We start from the raw sequence: 18,524 nt of genomic DNA, 5'->3' as shown, positions 1-18,524 counted from the left end.
AAAACTTTGTTCAGGAACACAAGCAGGCTCAATTATAATTGTTTCGACAGTGTTCAACCAAGGGGATTGATATCGAACAATTGAAATCTACAACGATTGTATTTAGTCCAATAAGCAATAATTTTTTTGCAAATGTAACCAATACAAATGTTAAGTTTTCTCATCTCTACTGCGTAGCCTTTGTTTTTAATGCTTTGTTCTACCAAACCAATGACACTTCGAGTTCTTTTCGCATTCGTGCCCTCTTCTGTGCACCAAAGATTAAGAATGTGCATGCGCGAAAATACGCAGTTACAAGAAGCGCCTATAAAAATAAATAGCATAAAAATTAGAAAAAAAAATATGCAACATTACATACAAACATAAAGGACGAATACAAAAGAAACATCGCAAAACAAAGGAAGAGCAGCAGATAGCGTCGCAAATTTGAGCAACAGTAAGACGACAGCTTAAGTTTATTCACGAATATACACATATGGGCAAATATCGGCAGCTACACCTAACATTTGTATTACCTTAAAACATTGACAATTACACTGATAACACTCATAGAGGGGGATCGTGGGGTAACATAACTAAATGTCTATTTAAACATGAAAATTACGTTAAAAAATACACAAAAAAAGTATAATCAATCAAAAATACACAACAAATAATAAATCAATAAAATTAATTTCACAAGATGAATTTATTAAAGTAAATACCTGTAACAATAAAATTCATTTTAAATAATCAAATTCCGACCTCTCTAGCAAACCACTTTGAAATTCAATTTTGTTTTCACGAAAAGCTAACTTAGCGCAGTTTCGCTGCAAAATTGAACAGTTGATAACGCTTTGCATTCTATTTTTAGAATGTCCCGTTAGATTTGCAGTAAAAACCGGTTTGCCATGAAGAAGCTTGGACATTTTAGAGACGATTTGGTAACTTTTCGCAAATTTTTGTTGTTATGAATTTTTTTAATTTTGTCCTATGGGCGCAACCACAGTGCGTTGTTATGTTGCTGCCTTCTCACAAATGTACATGTAGTAGGATTCACAACGCCAAGAATGATAGAAACAAGATTGAGCAATGACGAATTCAAATTTTGTTCTTTCTGCGCATCTAGGTCACGGTTGACCAACGTACAATCAGCTGATTTTCAGTTTGTTTTTCTTTGCAATAAGAAGCAAATTTGTATTGCTGGCATACAAAAACATGAATATCATCAAAAGTTGACATCAATATAAATGAATATTAATAAAAGATATCAATATAAGTGAATATTTTATAGTGAACATTTACCTACATATTCATTTAATTGTATTTTAATTGTATTATTTAATTTGGTCTCTTTGCTGTGTTTGTTTCAACCATATACATTTATGCAAATAAAAATATTGAATATTTTGTGACCAAGTATTAATTTATTGTCTTATTTAATTTTATTTTTTTGCTATACATATGACGATGATAACGAATCCTAAAATACATTCTAGCTCTGAAAACCAATTCTTTTACTTTCGAGCTACAATTTACAAAATTACTTAATTCTAAGTGCTTATGGGCGCAATTTGTACATACATACAAATATGCAAATCAGTACCATTTACATCGTCAAATACTGCTTGCAAGGCTCTCATATGCTCCATCAACATATCTGTTGGTTTTGAGAGTCCTCCTTCAGAAATGTGATCCACCCAAGCATAAGGCGAAATATTTTCTGAATTGGCACAAATTTCGGGGTTGTCTTTATCGAGTTTGTGGCAGATGTACCCTGCCAAATTCTCAATTCCGTCGTTGTTGAGAATTTCTAAGTCATCATTTTTTTTCAATTGGGTCAGTGGAATTTAGATCAACTGATACACGTTGTAAAATATTACCTGCAAAAATATAATAAACATACATAAGAAAGATTAAAACGAAGTTTAGTTGTACTTTGAACAATTAGCTTTATTACACTTCGAATGACAAACCAAAAGTGATTGACTTAGACTAATTTTTCATGTCGTCACCCACGCTTCGAGCTCCTATCTCTTAGTATAAGAGACGAAATGTGAGAACGCTTGGATGATTACTGTTAAATATGTATGTACGTGAGATAGATATGTTACTCCTCCAATCTTTAAAAATTACAATGCCCTCATTGTAGTGAATATCTTAAAACTAATTACAGTGTACTCTAGTTATATGAAAGAAATAACCTAATACATTCATTATTTGCTTCTTTCGAATTAATTTCAAATACATGTAGACAAAAAGGTTAGATTTATTATCTTACTATTATAAATAGTTAAATCTCATAAAATATTTATAATCTAAATCTATGAAATAGTTAAATTCATTTTGAAGCTTCTTTTGTTAATAATTCTTCTTTTTCCGTTTGAACTGGTTTTTATATTTTCTGACTTTTTGATTTTTAAATTTAACTACATGGTGCTCTCCATCTTTTTCCGTTTGTAATAGTTTTACTTGTCGATAAGGATTACATAGTTTATCCAATCTTTTTCTTGATTTTTCTGCACTTACAAAATTAGTATCAATTTCTTTTTCTTGCCTATATTTGTTCACATTATTTATTCTTCTGTCTTTGATTAATTGAGGATCATTTTCTGGTAGTTTTTTTATTAAAAAAAATGTTATATGGAACTTCGCCTGTAGTGGAATGTATATTTATATGATTATAAGTATAAAGTGTTTGCTCTATTTCTAAGTATTTAAGCTCTTTATCTTCTGATGTATTTATTATTCTTAATTTTTCATTGAGTGTTTTATGAAGCCGTTCTATATCACCAATACCTGTTTTACCTGTTGTTACTATGACTTCTATGTTTAACTGATTACACCACTCTTTGATATTTATATTGTTTAAACCTTGATCTTGGTCTATTTTCAAAATTTTTGGGGGCCCCATAGCATTAAATACCTTCAGCAATGATTTTTTTGCTTCCAGCCAGTTAAGCGCCTTCACCTTTTCTACCATAGCAAATTTAGAAAACAAATCAATGCATGTCAAATAATATTCATTATCCCATTTCCAAAAGACAACCACAAATTTATCTCGTATTTCGAACACGGGAGGTGTAACTTTGAATGGAAGCTTATTGGCAATATGATCACTTTTGCAGTGATTGCAAAGTTCACAACAATTAATTATATTGGAAATTTCATTTAGATATTTTGGATAATAATATTTTTCCTTGAAACATTTTGCAACTTTCTCTATGCCCTGGTGAAGTGCACTTATATGTATTTCTGTTACTATAGCTTTAAATTCAGAATATTCCAAAATATTTTGCAATTCCTTAGTTGTCTGGCATATATATCACTGTTTTGTCCTTTAAAAGGTAAGTTTTAATTATTTCTTTTATATACCCTGTAGTTAGATCTTTATAAGTAATCAAAGTCAAATTATTTGCGAAAACTTTTTTCATGTTGCTACTATTCTGCTTACCTCTAACTATTTTGAGTTGATTTTTATACACATTCAAGGGCCTTTCAGTTATTTGAATAAAACTTTCGTTGTCTTCATCAGCGGAATGAATTGTTGCGCAATTTGAGGCGTGATTTTCCCTTCCCGGGATGTACTTCACGTCGAAGTCATACTCGTTAAGGCGAATCTTCCACCTTTGCAACTTGGTATTCGGCTCTTTTAAATTATGCAGCCATTGAAGTGGTCTGTGATCGCTATTAATAATGAATTTTCTCCCATATAAATATGGCCTAAAATACTTAGTAGCCCAAACCATTGCTAAAAGCTCTTTCTCCGTGGTCGAATAATTAAGCTCGTGCTCGTTTAAAGTGTGGCTCGCGAAGTAAACAGGGTGACCTTGCTGGCTTAAAACTGCTCCAAAAGCCACATTAGAAGCATCTGTAGGTAAGGTAATTGGCTTATCATAGTTTGGGTATACCAATATGGGATCTTGGGTAATCAATATTTTTATGGTATTTATGGCGTTTTGATATTCTTTATTCTCGCTATTTACTTTATTACCCTTCTTCAAACAATTTGTCAAAGGTTTAGTAATATTTGCGAAATTTTGAATGAATTTTCGATAGAATCCCGCCAGACCTAAGAACTGCTTTATTTCTTTCTCTGTTCTAGGTATAGGATAATTTATAATGACCTCTATTTTATTTGGGTTGGCTTTTATGCCTGTTGGAGTCACCACATGCCCTAAAAACTCTGTTTCGTGTTTTAAGAACTCACTTTTAGTTAACTGTATTTTCAGATTAGCGTCAGCTAGTCTTTGAAAAACCTTATCGAGCGATTCGATATGTTCCTGAAGTGATGTACTAAATACGACGATGTCGTCTAAATATACCATACAAATGTTTCCAACTAGCCCATCCAAAACTGTGTTCATCAGCCTTTGGAAGGTTGCGGGGGCGTTTTTTAGCCCGAAAGGCATCCGTAGAAACTCATAGTGTCCACTCTGGGTGGAAAATACGGTCTTTTTTCTGTCCGCAGGGTCCATTTCGATTTGGTGGAATCCCTGTGCCAAATCTATTGTAGAGAAATACATACATTTACCTAATTTATCCAAAATTTCGTCCATGTTGGGAATAGGATACCTATCATCTACAGTTATCGTATTTAGTTTTCGAAAGTCAAACACTATTCTCCATTTCTCTCTTCCAGATGAATCCTTTTTTTTTGGTACAACCCAGAGAGGTGCGGAATATGGAGAGTCGCTATGGCAAATAATTTTTTGCCTGAGCATTTCTGTTATCTGGCTATTCACTTCGGCTTTGTGAACTCCTGGGTATCTGTAGGATTTAACATACATAAATTGGGTCTTCATGTATGGGTTTTACTTTATGTTTTATTTTGTGTGTAAAAGTGAGTTGCTCTCCTTCCTTATAAAAAATATTTTTAAATTTTCTTAGTAATTCATTAAGCTTTTTGTATTCTTCACAGTTTAAATGGTCTAGTCTAAAATTATTACCGTCTTCTTCGTCACTGCTAATATTCAGTAAATTATCGAAATTTTGATCTGAATTTTTCATTTCTAAGAAGTTATACATCTGGTCGTTTAAGATAATAGTGTTATTTTCTAAATTTATCTTTGAGTTAAGTTTTTTTAATATATCAAATCCTAAAAGCCCTTCATAGTTATTAGAAAAGTCAAACTCAAAAAGTTTTAAATTCTGGTTTCCAAAGGTAACGACTTCTTGTACTTTGTCTAACAAAACTTTTCCTGTTGCTGTTTTTAAAACGATTGGTTTAACTTGAATAGCTTCATTACTAAGTACAAACGGTCTAATTAGGCTAACTGATGAGTCCGTATCTGTTTGTTGTTTATTGTTAATCTAATGGTGGGTAATGTTCCGAGGCTTCTAATTGAAAATTTGAAAAATCTTGTTCCATTGGCTCAGGTCGTCCATATCTACGAATTCTGGACTGATTTGAATTTGTCGTATCTTTTTTTGATGCCTGAAATGAATTTGTCTGCAGGTTATTGCATAAATTGGTAGTATTACGGTTGTTGCTTATGTTAAACGGAGAACTGAAATTCGTTGGCTGAAGAGGTTGAACGCGATCAATCTGTCTGGATTGCATTTTACTAAAATCATTGTTGCCTAATGGGACCCCTCCCGTGTAATAGTTATTTGTATTTAAAGTCTGCCCTAAATGGTTTCTATCTGGTTGGGAAAAGTATTCAAATTCGTTTCGATAAAAGCTATTTTTATTTGAATAATTAGGGGCTCGGTTATTTATAAGTGTATTATTTCTTCTATTTTGTTTATTCTTATTTATGTTTCTGTCATCATCAAAATCACCATTTTCTTTTAAAATTTTAATTGCGGATTTAATGTCTGTGGCTAAGTTTGCATTAATTAATGCTGTTAAGTAGTTTGGTAATTCTCGTTTAAGAGTTTTCATACTAATTTGTTCTAGTTCATTGTTCAGAAATTCTTTGGTAGAGCTACTTGCAGTTTTTAATTTAATACAATCTTTAATTTTACAAATTTCGTTATTTATTTCTTCACATAAAATTCTCACGCTGTGCTTAAACCTAATGTTACTAACTTGCAGTATAAGTGTTGATATTGGAGTGTGCACACCAAACTCGTCAATTAGAAGTTGCCGCAGTGTTGCCCAGTCAACCGGTTGCTCTCTTCTTACGACGTCTAACGCTGGTCCTCGCAAAGTGCGTAAAACGCTATTAAAATAAAATGCTCGTTGTTCTGGTAACGATGGTAATACTGGAGGTATTATCGAATCAATGATGTCGATGTAAAGCGCCAAATAATTGCTAATGCCGTCAAAGGCCTGAATTAATTTAATGTTCTGCAGCACGAGTTCTCTTCTTCGTTGTTCCTCAGCCATATTGATTGTAGAGTTTATGCTCAATGTTTGAAAGTTTTCACTCAAATACTGTAGTTCTGTATTAATGTCCATCTACTTATTTTGTTGCTGCGTATTTTATGTTATGTGCATTTCACCTTTTGTGATCTACGTATCAATTACTCTTTTATATTGCCCTTCTTGTAGAGTTAGAATTTGTCTCTTCACTGTTTGTTGTTGCGCTTTGTGGTAGAGTTACACTAAAATTATTCACCACAGCAGGAAAAGGTTAATTGAAGGACAATGTGGATATGGTAAATGTTGTTGCTTTAGTTATTATTTCGTTGTTTGTTTTTAATTCATGTACTTTCTTTGTGAAGGTCAATTCAAAATCACACCGAAGTCAAATTAGCAAGGAAAGATCACGTTGAAGATTAAATGAAGGTCGTTTTCGACGCGAGTGTACAAATGGTTTTTTTTTTTTTGTTTTTTGTTTTTTGCTTTTTTTTAATATTCAGTACTATTTATTTTGATAGTAGGCAGTTCATTCAACAAAGTTTATAATATACTTTTTCAGCACGGATATTTAAAAATAGGAATAAGAATTTTCACTTTTTCACAGAGAATGTAGGTTCGTTTTTTATTAGGATCTTTTTCACAGATCCTACCGACTGCGCCAGAAAGATTAAAACGAAGTTTAGTTGTACTTTGAACAATTAGCTTTATTACACTTCGAATGACAAACCAAAAGTGATTGACTGAGACTAATTTTTCATGTCGTCACCCACGCTTCGAGCTCCTATCTCTTAGTATAAGAGACGAAATGTGAGAACGCCTGGATGATTACTGTTAAATATGTATGTACGTGAGATAGATATGTTACTCATACATGCGTATAAATAAATGGGATAAATTCTTTGTTAAGATTATTATTATAATTAAAATAAGAAACAGTGCAAAAACTTAGTTTGTATGTTAGTACATATTTGCATTTGTTAACTTGAATACATTTTTATAAAAGAATGTTTTCTGTAGTTTTAGGTTTATAATATAGATTAGATTAGATTAGATTTATTTATGAGGAATGCACTGTGCCCTCTCCTAAATCACATGGACTCACTTAGCCCCAGCGCATCGATGAAATCCAACATTCTACTGGGTGCTAGTGAGACGATGCAATCCCTGTCCGGAAACATGGATCCGAGGGCCTTAATCCTGCGTCTGCAGACAGCTGTGCAGTCGATCAGCAGGTGTTCCGGTGTTTCAGGCTCCATGTAGCAAAACCGGCAATTAGTGCAAGAAGATAGGCCCATGTTATATAAATGCCTATTTAACTTGCAGTGGCCAGTATAAAATGCGACCAAGAGCCTAAGCTTATTTCTGGGGAGGTTGATTACAACTTTGAACCTGCTCATGTTGTACCCTCCCATTAGCAACCTGGCATGCCGCATGCCATGAGTTCGTTGCCAATACATCTTTCTGCCCACTCCCTCTTCTTTGCGAAGTAGCTCCTTTATGGTACGGGGACCCACCCCTGTAAAGGGTTCAGGGCCTACCATTTTGGTGGAGGCTGCGGAGCGAGCGAGCTCATCTGCCAGTTCGTTACCGGCTATTCCTTTGCGACCTGGCACCAAAATTAGGTGCACCTGGTTTCTTTCCGCAAGTTTGTTCAACCTTTCTCTGCACTCCTGCACTAGCAGCGACCTGATCTCGTAGGAGGAGATCGCTTTCGCATACTATCGCCAAGTATGGCTATCCGCTCATTGCGATATTTGCGATGGAGGTATATCTCTATGCACCGACTTATGGCAAAGACTTCCGCCTGGAAAATGCTCCGAAACTCCCCCATAGGTATGGAGATCTTGGTGCGTGGACCCGCGATCCCTGCACCAATTCCCTCCGACATTTTTGAGCCGTCGGTGTACCACCTCAAAGTGCTGTTCCTCAGCAGTAGTTCAAGGGTGGAGTTGTTCCACCCATCCTTGCTTTCGAGTGTGACCTTAAACTTCTTAGTGAAGTTAACCGTTTTGGTAGTGCTGTTCTTCGGGAGGAGGGCGATTGGTATATTGCCACTTATCTTTTCCATCCTCTGGGACGAGATTAGCTTTCCTTTGCCAAACCCTTCTGCCGTTATTTTCAGAAGCGTGCTCTTGGCTACCTTGCCGATAACTAAGTGAAGCGGTGTGAGTTCAAACAGGGCCTCCATAGCTGCCGTTGGGCAGGTGCGCATTGCGCCCGTCATGCAGACGCATGCTAGCTGCTGCAGCTTCGTTAATTTAATTCCTACCGAAGTCTGCGACGCTATTGAGGCCCAGGCTACTGCCCCGTACGTGATTATCGGTCGCACTATCATGGTGTACAACTACCTAACAATCCTTGGCTTACAGCCCCAGGACTTACCCGCCAGCCGATTGCACACCATTCATGCCTTTGTTGCTTTGACCAAGGTCAGGTCCACGTGCCCCCAGCACCACCCCTTTGCCAGGTTTAGACCTCTTTGTATCATGTCGCAGAGAGTGTCCTCATATTTGCCTTTGGCTATAATAACAATATCGTCCGCATACCCTTGGCAACGGATCCCATTGTCCGTTAGCATTGCTAACAGGTCGTCTACGACAAGACTCCACAGCAGAGGTGATAACACACCCCCTTGTGGACAGCCCCTTGTTGTGCCGAGACGAATACTTTTATCTCCCACTGTGGTCTCAGCAATTCTGGTGCGTAGTACAGCTTCTATCCATCTACGCACCGGTGCTGCCACATTTCTATTCTCCAGTGCTCTGGCAACACTCCTGTGAGACGTGTTGTCAAAGGCACCTACGATGTCCAAGAAAGCGCAAAGCATCACCTCCCCGTTCTCCAGAGAACTCTCTATCTCAGGGGTTAGCTGGTACAGAGCAGTACTGGTAGATCTGCCCGCTCTGTACGCATGCTGAGCCGCATGCAGGGGTGCCCTCTCCAGCGCTTTCGACCTTATGTCATGGTCCACGACCTTCTCCATGGTTTTTAGCAGGAAAGAAGTCAGACTGATTGGCCTGAACGATTTCGCCAATGAGTAATCTTTCCTTCCTACTTTGGGTATGAAGATCACCTTCGCTGTCCTCCATACTTCAGGGATATACGCCATTGCGAGGCTCTCTCGCAGCAGCCGAACCAGGTATGGCAGTAAAAACTGCTCCCCCTGCTGTAACAGCGCTGGAAAGATGCCATCCAGTCCCGGAGACTTGAATCTCTCAAACGAGGCCATTGCACACCTGATCGAGTCCGCCGTATACAACTGCTTGGCTATCCTCCAATCCTCGCGGGATGGCCTGTGTTCGATCACGGGTAGACACTGGTCTTCCCGATTAGTCCCCGGGAAGTGCGCCCGCACAAGCTCCGTAGCTCTGTTTTCTGCGCTGGTCGTAAAAGTCCCGTCACCTCTTTTTATAGCTATTACTACGTCAGTTGTACCTCTAGCCAGAGCTTTATGCAGCCGAGCCGCTTCTGGTTTGGAGGAGACATTTTCGCAGAATCTTCTGAAGCTTGCCTGCTTTACAGACCTAATCTCCTTATTATATAAGGTGAGGTAGCTTCTATATTCTTCCCAGACCCCCGTACGTTTCGCCTTGTTAAATAGGCTCCGTACTTTTTTCCGAAAGTCTGCCAGTTTCTTTGACCACCAGGTACAGTTTCGACTGTCTGTGGGCACTCTTGCCATGATAGGCATTGATAACAGCCCCGTTCAGCTCCGTTAGCCTACTCTCAATTTCTGGGGCTGAAACGCTTCTATCAGTCTGCCCCCTCTTGCTTAATTCCTCGCTTAGTATCTCTCGGAAGGTATCCCAGTTCGCCTTCCGAGAGTTGCGTCTGGCGGGAAGTTGTCTGACCTCTACCTTTTGCCTGAACCTTACAATCCTGTGGTCTGACAAAGAGGGCTCCGTTGAGACTCTCCATTGTGAGACCAATCCGTTTGCGTGCTCATTGCTCAAGGTGATGTCCAGCACCTCCCTCCTGCCTATAGTTATGAATGTGGGCTCACACCCTACATTCTCTATCGCTAAGCTATTACCTAATATGTACTCTAAAAGAGACTCACCTCTTGTGTTGCAATTTGTACTGCCCCATTCTAGGTGGTGGGCGTTCGCATCACAGCCAATGATGAGGGGAAGCCTGTGTCTTCGGCAATGCTCCACCAGCTTTTCCACCACTACCGGGGGTGCCGTGGATGCCTCCCCCGGAAAATAGGCTGAAGCCAGTACGGAGTCCCTGCCTTCGAAGTCCTTGGCTTGCACCGCCACCAGATCCTGCGTCGGGAACTCTGAAATACAGAAGAATTCAATGTTATTCCTGACCACTATGCAAGCTCTAGGTCTCTCGGTAGAGAGATCCCAGATTACCTTGTTGCACTCCAACTTGAGGCCTTTAACCTCTCCTCTATGGACCCAAGGCTCTTGGATCAGCAGGATACCCAGTTTATCCGCTATGACAGCTGACGCTGCCGCCGCGTGATGCAGGTTCACCTGGGCAATTTCCGTGTTGACGGTCACTACAGTAGTGGTTCGAGGAGGAGCAAATCCTCGTCCCCGCCGTCAACCGCACTGCCATCCAGTGGGTCTCCTAGCCCCTCAAGGAGTTCCTGCGTGGAGGGTAGCTTTGCTCCTTGGCCGCAGAAACTGACATCCGGATTATCTGGGGTTGCCGCAGGCATAGCCCGCTCATCCCTGCTCACGCTGGGCTTACTCGCAACCTCATCTACCTGCATGCTTTCTGCTTCCGGGGCTGCTACAGTCGCTGCCTGTTTTGCGGTGCCCCCGCTCTCCTGAGCCGCAGCCTTGTCAGCTCCCTTGCTCCCGATGGCTGCCGGCTTGTGAGGCCGCATTACCACCGTGTTGCTCCTGTAATACAGGCGGAAGCCAGCTGCTCGGACGTACTTGTACGACTCATCGTCTATGTACAAGTACAATCTCCAACCGTTGATATCCCCTAGCTTCTCTAGCTCGCTGCTGACGACACGCCAGGCTGCGATACTGAGGCCCAGGTTTTGGTTCTTCACCAACCCTAGGGCGAACTCGTATGGCTTGTCGCCGCACTGGGGGGAGAACATAGTCATGCTGTGCATGATTGGCACGTCCTCCGCCTTTTTTCCAGCTTTGGGGCGAACACCCGCAGCCAGTTGGCGGATCTCTCGTCCTTACAGCCAATCTGTATCATACCTCCCTTGAAGTCAACCCCAAGGAAGGACGCCGCGTAGTCGTCTCCTCTGAAAACCTCATCCATTATGATGTCCTGGAGCGCGTTAAGTTCCTCCGATCCGAGCAACCGCGCCGGGTAGTTTTGAGAAAGTACAGCCATGCGGATGACTTTAACAGTATCCGCATATCTGCGCCCCCCCCCCTCCTCCTCTCGGTGTGGAGCTGGTACGGATGGTTGACTACCGGCTTTCCTGGTGCTGCCGCCCTTCATCCTTTTGGAACTGGGGGGCTCCTGCGGCGTGAGCTGGCCGCTCTTCCGCTTCGCTGTTTGGGCGTGGGTGTCCGTGGGCGCCGCCCTTCCGTCGCCACGCCTTGCGGTCCCTGTTGCGCTTCTTAACTGGGGATGCATTGCTCCCTTCCTTCCGTCCTCTTGCCATAGCTTCTGCCTCCTCGGGTGTTTTCTGGGGGGCTCCTGCGGCGTGAGCTGGCCGCTCTTCCGCTTCGCTGTTTGGGCGTGGGTGTCCGTGGGCGCCGCCCTTCCGTCGCCACGCCTTGCGGTCCCTGTTGCGCTTCTTAACTGGGGATGCATTGCTCCCTTCCTTCCGTCCTCTTGCCATAGCTTCTGCCTCCTCGGGAGTCTTCCCGTCCCGGAGATAGCGCAGGTACCACTTCATGCTGGCACCACTCATACCCTTCCTGTGCGGGTCGTCACACCCGCCGGGTTTTCCAGCTGCTGGGAGAGGGCGTTGCCCACCTCTTCTGCGCCTCCTCCTCCTGCTACGAGCGCCACCGGTCGCTGGCCGGTGCGACTCCCCCGAGTCTGAACAGCTGGGCCTACTTAAGGGGGTCTTGGCGGCGGTCGTAGCTGCTGCGGCGGCAGAGGGCACTCTCGCCAGGCGAGAGCCGCTGCATGAGGGCATGTCGTCATCATCCTCTCTCGCATGCTCCTCAAAAAGCGCCCGCTCCTTCCGCTTAGCTCCCTGACCCTCTTTGCCTACGCTGCTTACCTTCTCTTTGTCCGTGGTCGTTGTCCTGGATCGTTGCCTTGTAGTTGGGTTGTTTGTTGTGGTTTTGTTATTTTCGTTCATCCTTGTCTTACGACCCTTGGCTCAGCAGGGTGAGCTGTCGGGTCTACTATTATTATGGGGAACTAGGAGGTCCGCCACGCCAGAGCCCCTTGAAGCGGTAAGGCCACAGTTACTCCCCAATTCGGCCCGGTGTTGGGGAGGCTCCGTTCGAATACAGCCGAATTTACCTCCTGGCTGCAAATCATCCAATGGGCCCGGGAGTCGCATAACACCCTGGATTAGGAGGTGGTAGCTCTTGGTTGACGCACGCATGCGGTGCCCGACATTCTGCCTGAGCAGTGCCCTTCAGCACCACCCACACCGGCTGGGGGATACCGAGTATGCCTTGCGCCGAAGCCCCTGCACCGCGGCAAGGTGCCTACCATTCGCAGAGGGTATAATATAATTTATAATATTTTTTTTTGGCACTTACCTGGCCGTTGGTGAAAATGTAGCTAAGTTTTTGCTCCAAATTATTTCTGTCGAATTCCGAGGTTTTAATGGAAATCCTAATACCATGTTCAGACCGACACTTAATCACACAACTTCGGCTGTTGAATGGATTATCCCACAAACCTTAAAAATTTATCAAGAATTCGCCATACAAAAATGACAGTTCCAAATCACTTCATTGAAATGATTTGAAACTTATCCACGCTAAATCTCTCTGGGCGACTCTGATTTTGCGCAATCTACTTTTCAGCACTGGAAATCTGTTACATTATCACAGCTGATTTAGACACTACAAAGGGAAAAAAATGTAAACAAACAATTTTTTTTTAAAGCAATGAATCTAATTTCATCTGAAAATCGACTTAACAAATGAAAAAATGCATCCACTATTTCTTTATATTGAAAATTAAAAAAAAGCCGTCTTTTTATTTCAAAATACTATGTGACAATCTTTTCCTTTGATAAATATTAAGCGATGTGAATTCTTGAATGACAATAACAGCTGTTTTTTGATCTTTCTAACGGCAGTGAGAACACTGTTGGGTTATAAAATGCTTAAATATAATCTAATCTTTTAAATTTTCGGTCTGAACATGGTATAAGGCGTTTAATTCCTGGTGACCAGTGTGACCAGATCTAAAAAAGTGTTGCAGCTAAATCAGCATTAAAATAATGCTAAAAAATGCTAAAAAAATATTAAAATGCCAAAAAATAATGCTTAATATAAAAACGTTTTTTACATAAAATGATCACTATAAAGCGTTAATTTTTTAAAAATTTTGTATTCAATGTTGCCTTAGAAATATATTTCATTAGAATAAAACAATGTCATGTAGTAATTCAACCATGTATTGTTGAGCCATGGCAAACAACAAAAAAAAAACTATTTATTGAATAAAAAAGAATCATAAAGAGTCTTACAAACATAAAAGAAAAAGTGATCATTCAATTCAATATCACATTGGTTTGTAGATACATACATATCGTCACCTGAAATGCAAAATAACGTATCATCAAAAAATTCGAAATTGAATGTCTTATAGATTACGCTTCACTACTTCAAGATACTTACATAATATTACATATGTTCAACATTTTCTGGTTCGATCAAATATAAACTAGTTTTAACCAATATCAAAATTTTGTTTCACTCATGTTCCATTTTATTTCGTGTTTCATTCATGCCACTGTAAATTTCCGAAAATGTTGTTACGTTATTTTGCATTTCAGGTGACGATATGTATATGTATATTTATATAAAAAAAAAATAACATAAACATTTAAATCGCTATTTAATAGCATTTCAGTACATTTTTTAATATCATTTGTTTACAAATGATACATTTTAATTATAAACTAAATACATTATCAAATGAATATTGTTCCTCAACTTCCGAAGAGTCGGTCGAAATATCATTATCATACATGTTTTTATCACATTTTTGTATGAGATCGTTGGTAATAGAATAATGCTAAAAAATGCTTAACTAATAATCGCAAAAAGCTAAGAAAAATGCTAAATGCTAAATGAAAATTTTGCGGCTAAATACAAAAAAAAAAGCTAAATTTAGCTGCAAAAATGCTAAAATGGTCACACTGCTGATGACTGCTCGTTTATGCACTTATTCAAAGTTCTAACAACACTATTCAGCCTTTGTCTAAAAAGAATAAGAAATACAGAAACTTATGTAAGAAAAAAATACTTCATCAATATCAATTCGGACTAACATTTCTGTTTCCAAATGCAGTATTTTCTCGTCTATCTCATCGATGACCTCCTCTCCTGCAGTTTAAGGTGCCTCTCCAACCTCGTCTTCTTGAATTACTTCAACAAGGGCGGTATTCTTCAACATTATTGTTAACATCTCTTTTTTGGAACCTTTTTTGCCGTTCATTAGCCTCTGCAGGAGCAGTGGTTAACGTGGGAAAAGCGCTAGGCATTAACTTAGTTGGATTCCGCCAACTTAAACATGCAAGAGTGTTTGGTTATAAAAGTAAAATTATTGTAATCAAAATGCTATAATTATCCGTTTTAACCGTCCGGTCAATGACCAAACTTTCACCATTCGTTCAATGACCGGGTACCCGGGTACCCAGGTGGAGCAGATGTAGAAGTCGTTAGTATACTGAAAAAATTTTGGCTACATGGCATAGGAAATAACTATATATGGGGACATAGTCTATAGTTCTCGTAGAAATAACGAAAGCGGAGTGCCAAGGTCAAGGGATATTTAGGTACCTAAGCCGTCCCCCTCCCCTTTCCATGTCGGCTGAAAAGAAAGAAACGTGTTCAGTTGGAATTCTACAAGCGTAGTGAACAGCGTAGAAAGTATACCGAGATAAGTGAAAAAAATATACAAAATAAATATTATCATTATACACCATACTAATAAAAAGGCAATCTCAACGTAAATAGCATATAATGAAAAAAATCCAGAAAAAAAAACATTTGGAGTGGAAAAATCTCGAGCTGCTGGAATTTTATGCATTTTTGGCTATTTTGATAACTTCTGGCGCAAATAATTCAAATACTGACAATGCAGCTGTATCCATTATATTGCGCAGCAATGAGTATCAATCGCTTCTGGAATATTATTCCTTTTATTCGATTTGACGATGTCAATACTAGAGCTCAGCGCTTAGAAAGTGATAAAGCTACTCCAATACGAGACATTTGGACAATGTTAAATAGTAATTTAGCAAAACATTATAAACCAGCAGAATACCAAACAATCGACGAGCAACATTATCCATACCGAGGTCGAACTAGATTCACTCAATACATTCCATCAACGTCTGATAAATATGGAATTAAAGTATGGTGGATATTTGATGCTGAAAATTCGTATCCACTTTTTGGACAGCTTTACACTGGGAAATCGAAAGATGGTCGTGAGAAAAATGTTGGTGAAAGAGTTGTTAAAGACTTGGTGGCACCATACAAAGGATCCGGTATAAACATTATGGATAATTTCTTTACAACTCTTCCATTATCAAAATTTTTACTATCTTGGAACTTGACGATTGTTCTTACTCTGAAGAAAAATAAAGCATACATTCCACCAGCAATGGCTGTTTCAAAAACTCGAGAAGAATTATCCACTGTGTTTGGCTTTCATGAAAAAGTAACCCTATGTAGTTATGTGCCAAAAAAAAAAAAAAAACAAGGTAGTAATTGTGCTATCATCAATGCATCACGAAGCAAAAATTAGTGATAGTGAAAAGAAAAACCCGAAATCAACGAGTTTTATAACTGGTCCAAGCTGGAGTAGAGACGATGGATAAAATGCTTGGTAGATATACTACAAAAAGATCAACTCAACGATGGCTTCTAGCATTTTTTACAATATTCTCAATATTGCCTGCCTTACAGCATATATTCTGTATTATGAGAATCATAAAATGCTTGTTCAAAAATGAAAAAATTATGAGGCGTTTCTCAACGAAAGTGGCGATTGAATCTCTTCTTCGCGATTCAACTGGAAGGAAAAAGATTACTGGTGTAAGCTACGAATGTCTTCAAAGTGAATTCAAAAAACGTCACACAACTAGAAAAATATTTTCAGTATGTGAGAAACCTATTTGTGATGAACACTGTATTACAACCACGACATGTGAAAGATGTACAGAATAATTTAATATACTTTAATTCTTATATAGCACTGTATCATAATAAATAAAACAATATAAATAAACAAATAGTAAAAAAATAGAAAAAAATATTACTAAAATAAATAAAAACGGAGTTATTTTGTTCTTTCTAACTATTTTTGTTCTTGTTTATAACAAGAATTATTGTTAAAATAAAAGAAATTGTAAACTATATTGTCTATTATTAATTTAAAAATATAATTATCTGAATACTTTGATAAATAATCTCTTAAGTATGTGTAAACCCGTCATTTATATATATAAATCTCAGCGGTTACCTGGTTATTGAACGGAGGGGGTATCAAGTTTGATAGTTAATAACTTTTAATAAATAGTTGATTCTAAAAAATTTTGACGGAAAATGGGTGTCAAATAACTTTAATTTTGGGGATCCAGGCGGCCATAAAATTTTTTTGAGGAGGAGTTAAGAAAAATTGGCACGTAGATTGGAATGGATACCCGGGTACCCAGTCATTGACCGGACGGTTAAACTGCAAGTTGCATTAATTTTGTCCGTACGACGACAAAAATTATCCATTGTTTTACTACTGCTTTATCTTTAGGGAAAAAATAAAATAAAAAAATCTCCATTTTGTAGCACAATTTTTACCATTATTATTATTACACCCGAACACTGGGCAACGCATTTTAAAAAATATAAAATTTCACAATTAATACAACACTTGAAAACACAATCGAATTCACTTTCAAAAGCGCGGGCGAATAATAAGTCAATCGTGACGTCAGCAAGAACAGCTGACTGAAAGCAAACATGCGCATTGCGTAATCTCTTTCTCTATCATACTTGTCATAACGCCATTTTCAGTTCACTGTCATGCTGCCATGTCGTGTCGCGAGCATTGTGTTCAGCACTTAAATGATGCTCACTACGAGTGTAAAAGGTGATTTTAAAATTATAAATTTCTTATATATAAAACCTGCAAAATGTGTAAATTGTGAATTTGTTTGAATATTTACAGTTTAATTAAATGAATTAGTAGTGAAAAATGTGCATAAAGTGGGTTAAATGTAGTGAAATAGTTTGTTGAAATGTTCGAATTTTGTTAATTTTTCTACTTTAAAGTCGAATATATCGTTAACTAAGCGTTTGCAGTACCTACTTGTATTTGTATATATTTTTTAATCGGGAGGACTTCCTCTTTCCAACGGTACTTTCAGATCGCAGAGCTAAAGAAATCAGAATTGTGGCATTACTAACTATCCCTGCAAATTAAATATAAAATGGCGTGAATTATTTTTTTCTGGATTTGTTACCAGAAGTAGAATATGAATAGATTTCTGCGAAACTACTTGTAGTCAACTTTTATGTTGTACTATTTTGTCCGATCTAGGTATAATGGAAAATGATATCAAAAATATTACTTTTGGGACTCTCTGGTACTGGAACAAGTTGAGAATGGGGATGTTCGAGTCTCAATCACTGCGGCAATATTGCAAAGCATCATATTATGTGATAAATATATATATCTGGAGGAAAAAATCGAATTGTTTTAAAGAAATTTTGCGATTTCACTCTTGTCCTCTTCTTTAAAATTTCAGTCATAAGCCACTTTTTTACGCAAAAAACTTTGTTTCCTTGCTTTTTTGTATTGAAGGAGCAAACTACAATTACTATCCACCAAGTTATCCACTGTTAAATTGATTAAAATTAATTTTTAAGACTTCTTAAACTTCTTCAATGCACCTGCACGCCGCGCAAAATATTTGCAAAATATTTGTTTAAGTATCAGCTGAGTATTTGCAAAAAAACATCAGGGTTGCAATATTGCCGCAGTTATTTGCTTGGTCGAGCATCCCCAATCCCTTCATATCTGGTCAGTACTATAAATTGCCTGTTGAAACGCGGCGTAAAGGCCGGGTAATTCCCACAAATGGGTGAATGATATC

The sequence above is a fragment of the Bactrocera tryoni genome, unplaced genomic scaffold, assembly GCF_016617805.1.
Source record: "Bactrocera tryoni isolate S06 unplaced genomic scaffold, CSIRO_BtryS06_freeze2 scaffold_25, whole genome shotgun sequence".
Taxonomy (NCBI): Eukaryota; Metazoa; Arthropoda; class Insecta; order Diptera; family Tephritidae; genus Bactrocera; species Bactrocera tryoni.
Note: the sequence above shows the minus strand (reverse complement) of the source record.